This window comes from Pieris brassicae, chromosome 12 (genome assembly GCF_905147105.1).
Source record: "Pieris brassicae chromosome 12, ilPieBrab1.1, whole genome shotgun sequence".
In the NCBI taxonomy this organism is placed as follows: Eukaryota; Metazoa; Arthropoda; class Insecta; order Lepidoptera; family Pieridae; genus Pieris; species Pieris brassicae.
In genome coordinates this window covers 5,771,762-5,781,087 of record NC_059676.1, presented here as the reverse complement: position 1 = coordinate 5,781,087, position 9,326 = coordinate 5,771,762, and positions in this window count along the sequence as shown.

The following is a 9,326-nucleotide window of genomic DNA, read 5'->3' as shown; positions in this document are numbered from 1 at the left end:
AATTTGTGGAATACTCATTACATAGAATCCGGATATAGATAAATCATAGACGCAAAGCTCTGTTGTCGATGGCGTGGCAATTATGGCCGTGCCCGCGGCGCATTCCACCCGTAAGGCCTAATTAGTTCAGTATGCGATGAGCCTTTGTCTAACAGTTCACCTTGTCGAGTTTTTACGAGTGGCTTTTAAATGCTGATCGTTTCGCGTATTCGACCTTTAATAGAGGACGTGTCCCTTTTGGCACAAAACTTGCGTCGATTGCGTGATATCGAACAGATTTATTACAAATAAATGCAATTTCATATTGCGTTATGAAGTAGTTCTCTGTGTCAATTGCTTGTTTAGACCTAGTTAGCGAGGATTTATTTTTACAAATTAATATTTTTAATTTCACATGATAAAAATTACTGAAGAGTGCTTGAATTCTTTGCTATTTGACTTGAAGTCAATTTATATTTTTATACAAATTAAAATAAATTAATATTATAAATATATGATTTTGCACACTCATTTCTAGTTTTATTATTTACAAAAAAATTTATAAATATACATTTTTCTTAGTTTGGGCTTAGGCTAAGCATATTATATAATGAAGGTAAAGTTTTCTATACGTTATAATTTGGACGCTTCATAATAAGATGCGAAAAGCTTATCACGCAAAATCTGGCCAATTGTCGTGTCGAGACAACGTTAAGATTAAGAAAAAAAAACATTAAATGTCTATTAAACCCCATAAACAGTTAAACATGTCTAAAGATCGTAAATGGGACTGTAAAAATGCTGTTTGTATATAAACAAAGTTAATATTAAAGATAAAGAATCTACATATAAAAAAGTTTATTTTTACCCTTCTATTTATAAATAATATCTCCATTAATATAAATTCAAAATGCTTTAAATTGAATTTACGAATAATTTCTTTAATAACCTCTCAGAAATCATTTGGTTTCAATAAAGATTATAGAGATTACTGGAGAGTGATGTTACCCACTGGCTTAGCTAAGTTTGGGGGCAATATATTCTATACTAATAAAACGTATGCTGTATATTATATGTAACGATTTAAGTCGAAAACCAATTTATCGACTTCAAACAATTTTCACCATCAGAATTCTACATTATCACCCTATTAATTATTTCCCAAATATATGAGAAATGTGCGCCGTGTCAGTTTAGAAAGTAGTGGTATAAATATTGTCTTCAAATGGTTTTTTGGTGAAGTTATCATTTTTATATTTGTACAACTCTTATTGAAACGCTACAAATACAAATAAACTTATATTGAAAGGCTACATACTCCACTTGAGCAGTGTTGGCCTAGAGGCTTCAGCATGCGACTCTCATCCCTGAGATCGTAGGTTCGATCCGCAGTTGTGCACCAATGGATTTTCTTTCTATGTGCGCATTTAACATTAGCTCGAACGGTGAAGGAAGACATCGTGAGGAAACCGGCTTGTCTTAAACCCAAAAAGTCGGCGTGCGCCAGGCACAGAAGGCTGATCACCTACTTGCCTATTCGATTAACAAATGATCATGAAACAGATACAGAATCTGAGGCCCAGACCTAAAAAAGGTTGTAGCGCCATTGATTTTTTTTTACATACTCGACTATACAACACACTCCAGGAAACAGTAAACTGAGTTCAGAGCAAGGGATTATTCTTAGATTCGTTCAAGTCAGGCACTCCCTTGATATGTTGAATATTCAAGTTTGATAATTAGTTAAATAATTTGTTATAGCAATGACTATCAGTGCCGGAGAGCGCGGCAAACAAGTTAAAACGAGCATCGTTTCGTACGTGTGTTTGCCAGGCGTAAACCGCTCCTAGGCCAACACTGTTACGCAAACATGTTGAACATAGCACAAACATGCAGCAATGATCGTTAAAAATAATATTTATTCAGCTACCGCAGCACGCCGTTTGAACCTTGAATTATTTTCTAACTGTAAAAGAAAGTTAATATAGCATTTAATAATAACTTTAGGTCAATTACAGGTAGGTACTGTGTAAACCAAAAACGTCGAAATTACTGGACTTGGTTGGCTCGTTGTCTGTTAGCGTCACTGTATAGAATTTACACTTTATTGTTGTGTTACTAGCTAAGTTTCGTGATAGTTACCATAACGTACGCGGAACGTACCCACTAAAGGTGTCCAGCTCGTTTCTCTCTTATAAAAATACTAAAAAGTTAACTCCTAATTGGCAAGATGTGAGTATAGATAGTATACTAGAATATATATATTAGATGTCAAAAAATCTTGGGTATTTTTTTTACTTATTTTATTTGTTTTCTCACAGATACAGACAGACACACAGAAGTGTATGTAACATATACCTAAATTCATATTAGATATGTCAGTGTACAGTTTAAAAAATAAAGTTATATTTTTAAAGACCAATTCTGCATATTTATTCAGTCATTAGTAAACGTTTCACTATTCAATGACACATAAAGTTATCTCATTATAATGTTTTCTCGTGGAAAATTATACTATAAGGAAACTGCGCTAATTGACTACTATTTTTTAATGTTTATTACCTAACTTCATCGCTAAAGCTTACAAAAGGTATGGGCGTAGTGTAACCATTATAATTAACTTCTAAGTCTAGATAGTTCTGTATTGAGAAAATTAATGACAAAAACACTATTATATAACAATAATTGAACATTGATATATAGTATATAAACTATTTTTAACTCATAATTTTAAAACTGAAATGTCCGGAGCGTGTTATGTTAATATTCTGTTGACACTTGTGTACGTGATTAATTAAAAATAATATCAACATTCACACAAGTGCATTGTACACTCAGATATTTAAACAAAAGCTTTTGAACGCTAAACACAATTCACTTAATTATGTATTCAACCTGCACTTTACAACTTACACATTACCAAAACAATGATCGTATTCAAGCTTTAGGTATCTAACGATGACTGTTTATGTACATTGCACAATGTACATGATACTCCGTGATTTATAAATAGCTCGAGGCAACGGCAGGTGCAAGCGACCGCGCAGACGCTTGGTCGCCATGCTTCCGCGAATCCAATTTAAACCTTTCAGGACAACACACACTCCATATTCAGTACGAACCACTTAAGGAATAACTGGGCAGGTTTTCCGACTGATTGCATTAAATACTCAGTTGGTTATAGCAAGATACAAGTTTATTAACGTTAACTATAACAATTTAGCGCATGACATCGAAAATTTTCTGTCGCTAATATTTTTTTTCATCTATTACTAATCGTTCAATTGTATATAGAAGTTTATAAAGAAATTGCAGCTGCATACAAAACGAATGGTCGCAATTGAAGATATAGGACGAGGGTAACAGGCTCTGCCGGAGCATCGTTCGAGAGGTATTTGTCCGGAGTCCGGGCAACAGGAAAACAGACAGATATAAATGGAATCCCGATTGCAGAGTTTAATTCATCCGGCCGCCTGTTCAATGTCGTCCGCGGTTTTTATTGAAACAAAATGCGGCTCCATGATGTTGCTTTTTATTCGTATAGTTTTTTACTTTTGATATGGATTGCATTTTACGATACAAGATGTATACACTCGTTGCATAACGTATTCAATTCGTTGCCTTTATCATAAAATTGCAATAGCGCAATAATGTGGTTCATTTTAGACAACTAGAAAGCTGCTCACACCAAGTACATACGGTACTATGAGATCCGATCTTGGCGCGAATCGTCGGCATGCAGGTCTCACATGACGATACAAGGATAAAGGTTGTCTGGTAAACGTTTGGACGGGAATAATGATAGGCGGCTGGCAGACTCTAGGGCGCCGAGCGCTGACGCCGCGCGGCCTGTGTGCAGCGCTCTGCGTATCACACATACCTACACACAGACAAACATTGTTCAATTAGCATAACTAAGTATGCCGCGAATTGATCAAATAAACACGCAATTGGAATTCTCCGCGCCACTTCACTGACAGTGGAAAATATACAGTATATCTACCGTCCATTCGTTTGTATTTATATTTCCCTTAGGTGTGTACTGTTTTCATTTAATATTTCCTTATCACTTCGTTTGACCGAAGCACGAACATATTATTAACTGCGACTATCTAGCCCTTTGACCTAAGCCAGTGGACTTCTACGAAAATTACGTCAACGTGTCCGATGAAGAATTACCATTAAGGGCTAAGGTGAAGTTGACAAATGTGATATGAATAAAAATTAATAGTTAATGTGTTAACAGGTTAGGTTAGGTTGGCCGATGGCTTGCTGTCCTCGGCGACGGTGTGTCTCACATCTCGTTCTGTACTCGCTCGCACCTGCGACCAATACTTGCGTCATTTACAAGTTACAACTTTAAAATAATAAAACAGGTTTCGATTTTGATCTATAAGACGGTGGATCGGCGATTATTGTTCAAAGCAAACACCTGGCAGACCCCGTGCTGACACGACATTCGATACGATCGCGACAACGGACACAATCCAAATAATACATAATTACATTTACAACTGACTCATTACATAATAGAACACGTATCGCTTTATCTAGATTGATAATTCGGGTTGACATTTTATAGCCAGTTAAATTTTTAAACTGCTGCTTTTGAGACCCCGAATAGACTTGCCGAAATAACGAAACTTTAGGATATGATGTGGAGTCTATCTGACTTTTAAAGTGGAGTTCGAGACTGTAAACATTTTCTTTGTCTTGCCCACCTTCACTTGTTTGCATAAATTAATTTAAGTCACAGCGTTTTCAATACCTTACGCATTCCTTTTGAACAAATGTAGCCTTTTGACTCATTATTCCACCTTAGTTGGCGTTCCGTACACGTATGAGAAGACATATGTTTTTTAAACAAAGACTGCAGTGCAACGACCTGCCCTTATTTGGTAGAGTCAGCATAAAAGACAAGATGCTGTCACACTAAACCATAATCGTTATTATACTTTCAATTTAAGGAAATTGCTTTCATTTTACGTATAAATATGTAGGTATTTTTATCAGATTATTTATTGAAAAGTCCCTGCGGTATTTAGGTGTGAGAAATAAATGTATATGAGAATTAATGTTATACCTATATGTGTTGTGTAAAACGTGCAGATGTTAAGCAGGTAGTCTGGATTCTGGGATATTTAATCTATATGGCCTTGTTTAGGAGCGATTAAAAGGCCATGACTCAGTTCAGTTTTGTTTAAAGTTTGACCCTCAATTGCTATCACTCTTGTTATACGAGAACTTATTATCCTATTTATTGTTAAGTTATATTCAGTATCATATTTCCCGTATAAACTTATTATTAACTGCGTCTATTAATATAATTTATAGCTTATAATAAAATATATTTTACCTATAAAATATACGTTAATTTAATGGCGTAGAAAATGAAACTGTTCGAAAAATAATTCGGTGAGGCTATTATAAGACTTGACGTGGAGAGTTCACAGGTGTACCGGCAACCAGTTGGGAGCGGTGTCAGTTTACACTAGGTATCACATTAGTAAATTTATACGCCGTATCACATAACAATATTAATAATTGTTTTATCGTTATAAATTATAATAATTATTAATTGATTCTTAGAATGAACTGCAAAACAAAGTGATTCATCTGGATTTGTCGTAGCGAGCACAGATGTGAGTCTGCGCAGCGGGGAGTGTTGATTAAATGATGTGACGTTTCATTTTAATTCGCCGACATAAATTTCTGATATTACGAGCTCCGTTATAGTGGCAGGTGCGCCCTCACCAGAGCAAAGGTCTTCGCGCAACTTCACTCGATCCGTGTTACTGATGTCAAATTACAATCATTATTGTCATTTATAATAATATTAAGAACAATAATAATAATAATTAAGTTTATTTGCCACGTCACAATATTGGATTTTACGTGGTTACATGCTGCAAGTATTGACCATCTTTGTGAGAAGTTCTGTGGTAGATCACCAGCCTTCTATCGCTGACAAAAAATATACAAACAGATATATACTTTGACTAAACTAAATAATCAAAGAATTAGTGGTTGTGCGTGTGTAAGGGTGTGTGAAAGAATTTCATTTAAAGATTGATCATTTTAAAAGTGTTTAAAAGTGTGTTATCAACACCAAACACCCCATCTATAGTTTAAGAATAATTATATGACTTTAAAGATTTTTACAGCAAACTTTTAATTTCGTTGCTCAACTATGACAATGCTTTTTATAATTATTATTACGGTGTAAACGTATATACATAGTTATATCAGTGTATACAACGTTCGAGAATGAGCTTAAGCAATATTGTAAAGCAAGTTTTATCTAGTATTGTGGCTCCTGGTTCATTACCATAAGTATTTGCGTCTCTATAGTAAATCACGACAGTTATGTACTTTACTCATTGCAGTTTAGGTACAGGTGTTAATCACGAAATTATGCAAATTAAAGTACTGGTTTTGCAATCCTTGCATAATTACACAAACAAGAATTATTGCCTTGCATCTTATGCTTTTAACGTTTTATCTAATAACAGATTCATTTGTTAAGCGTTAACTAAAAAAGCCACGCTATATTATATGTGGGTATTTACTGCTTCTACGTCCTAAACTTTACTAGGCAATGACTGAATTCAATATTCCCTTACAACTTATATGGCTGACTAAAATGTCGATGGCTAATACCACTAATTATGTAAAGATACAAAGTGAAATTTACCACGTATAATGGCCTTAGACAGTGATGCGCTTGCCTGCCTACTGTTCAACTTAGCATTGGAAAAATGCTTTAGAGATGCCCAACTAGAAGTTACAGGTATTCAGTCAATTACTGGGGTCCACCCAATTACTGGTGTACGCAGACGACCTGGATCTAGTCACGCGAAACAAAAACCAAGTAGCGGAATGTTTTAAAAGATTCCGAAAACAACCAGTTCTATGGGCCTGTCGGTAATGTGGATAAAACAAAGTATATGACGACCACACCATTAGGAACAAGGAATCCCTTTGTCGTGGACGACGTAAGCTTTGAATAATGTGAGGAGTTTGTTTAGTTGGGCTCAATGTTTACTAGTGATAATAATCCCAGCCGACAGATCAGTAGACGCATCATTCGTAGATATTTCCGATCACGACTTCTTAGGAAGAATACCAAGCGTGTAGTACAAAACTCTCCTGCGACCAGTGCTCACTTATGGTTCTGAAACCTGGCACCTTAGCAAGAAAGACGAGACTTCTCTCCTAATTTTCGAGCGGAAGATTCTTCGAATAATCTTGGTCCTATTTGTGAAGACGATGTTTGGCGTATTCACTACAATGAGGAAATTTATAACATCCTAGACGACGCCAATATCATCCATTTCATAAAGTGCAACAGGCTCAAGTGGCTGGGGCATGTGCACCGAATGAAACCGCATGAACGGCGAACGACGGAACCCCAAGGTCCTTACTGAAATCACAACCCGTTGGCAAGAGAAAACCAGGTAGACCGAGGCTGCGTTGGTGGGATGGAGTTGTGAAGGAGCTCGAAACAATAGGGGTTTGCAATTTGAAACAGGAAGCACTGGATAGATTGCGATGGCGAAGTTTACTTGAGGAGGCTAAGGCCCACAAGGGGCCTGTATAACTATTGATGATGATAATGATTGGAGCAGTTCCAGCCAGGATTTCTCCCAGCAGTCAAGACGCGCAATTATAACTTGCTCGGTGAACATTGTGAGGACGTTGCTCACTTAATAAAATAGTCGAAATACAGCTTAATTAATATAAAATGAAGATGGGATATAAAAACCAAACAAAATATTTTGAAATCTGGAACATTATATATAGTAAACTCTAGTTTTTTTATATTGCGTTTGACAAGATCGTGCAATGGATTAAAACCCAAGCTTTTGGTCCTTTGATTCGATGACAAGCCTGAGTGACTCTGTGGTGTTCCAACAATGCTGTAGAGAGCATATCAAATGTGAAGCGGAGCTATCATGTGAAGCATTCCATCGCAGTAGAACCGCACGCGGCGAGCGGCAGATATGTGGCCGAAGCGAAACCCAACACCGCGTGCCACTGCGCCGCAAGGTCGGCTACTGCACTGCGCATGCGTGACCTAGCATCTACTGTCTACAACATCTACCCTCGAGACAAAATAACACTAGTTCATAGATGTAAACAAGATGCTATGATATAGCACCAATCATTACCAAAGTTGATTTATTTATGTTGCATGGAAGAGATCGCTATATATACACCTAATAAATGAAATTAGCTATAAAAAATGCTCACCAAACACGGTGTAAAAGTAACAACTTTTATTAATATTTACAATTATTTTTTGTTTGCCGTTTAACTCATGGTTGAAATAATCCTGCAGTCAGCAATTACAATATCTTGTCAATCCACAAAACATATTTTTTTATTTTTAGAATACCAGTCAGAATTCAAGAAGCTAACATAAGCCACCAAACAGGTCATATAACATCTAGATTAGTGGCAAATTTTACTGCGCATTACTACATTAACGTGTCATAAAATCCTTACTCAAATATTAAATATATATTTTAAAGCAGTCAACAAATCTACAATTGTTCGATACTAACTATTTTAAATCAATTAAATTAACAATTGGAGCACGCTTACTAAGTGCGAATGTCACGAATCTGACAAAAGTATTTAATTTATGTAACAGCCGCTATTTATAGCCGAGATAGCACTGCCGAGGTCCTCGTTACGCAGAGGCATGCCTGGTCCAATTGTCCCATCTAATTGAAACATGTATGATAACCCTTGTTATTTAAGATAACGAGACAATACACCACGACCTCATTAATATTCCTATTTGCACTTTTAACCACTTCACTTGAAGCCAGAATGTCTACGTCAATTGTCTACTAAAGCATAAATTCCATTCTAATTGCGAATACGTAAATACAGGTTGAGTAAATAAAAATTAGACGACGTAAGTCCAATGTCGTGGATGCTTTAACAATTTTATTTTTGTTCTGAATCTTTATCAAAGCTTAGTCAGAATAAAACATTTTAGTCTTTTGAATTAAGATAGAAGATACAAGTGAAATCCCAACCTAATACAGTTGTTTATTATATTCCTACGAATAAATAAAGACAGCGGTATTAGTAGTTTAGGTATTAACTTAGTTTAGTTTAGTCATTTGACATGTTACGTAAAATTGACGTTAGTTATAATTTATTTGTTGTTTATTTTTAACCACACATCTATTTATAGTCATCATTGTTTTACAATCGAAACCGCAACAGATAATGTAAATAACATAATATTATTTAGTTCACGATAAAATTAAAAGGATGTGATAAAAAAAATAACGAATCGAATCTCTTTCATATATTTTAATAAGTCAATT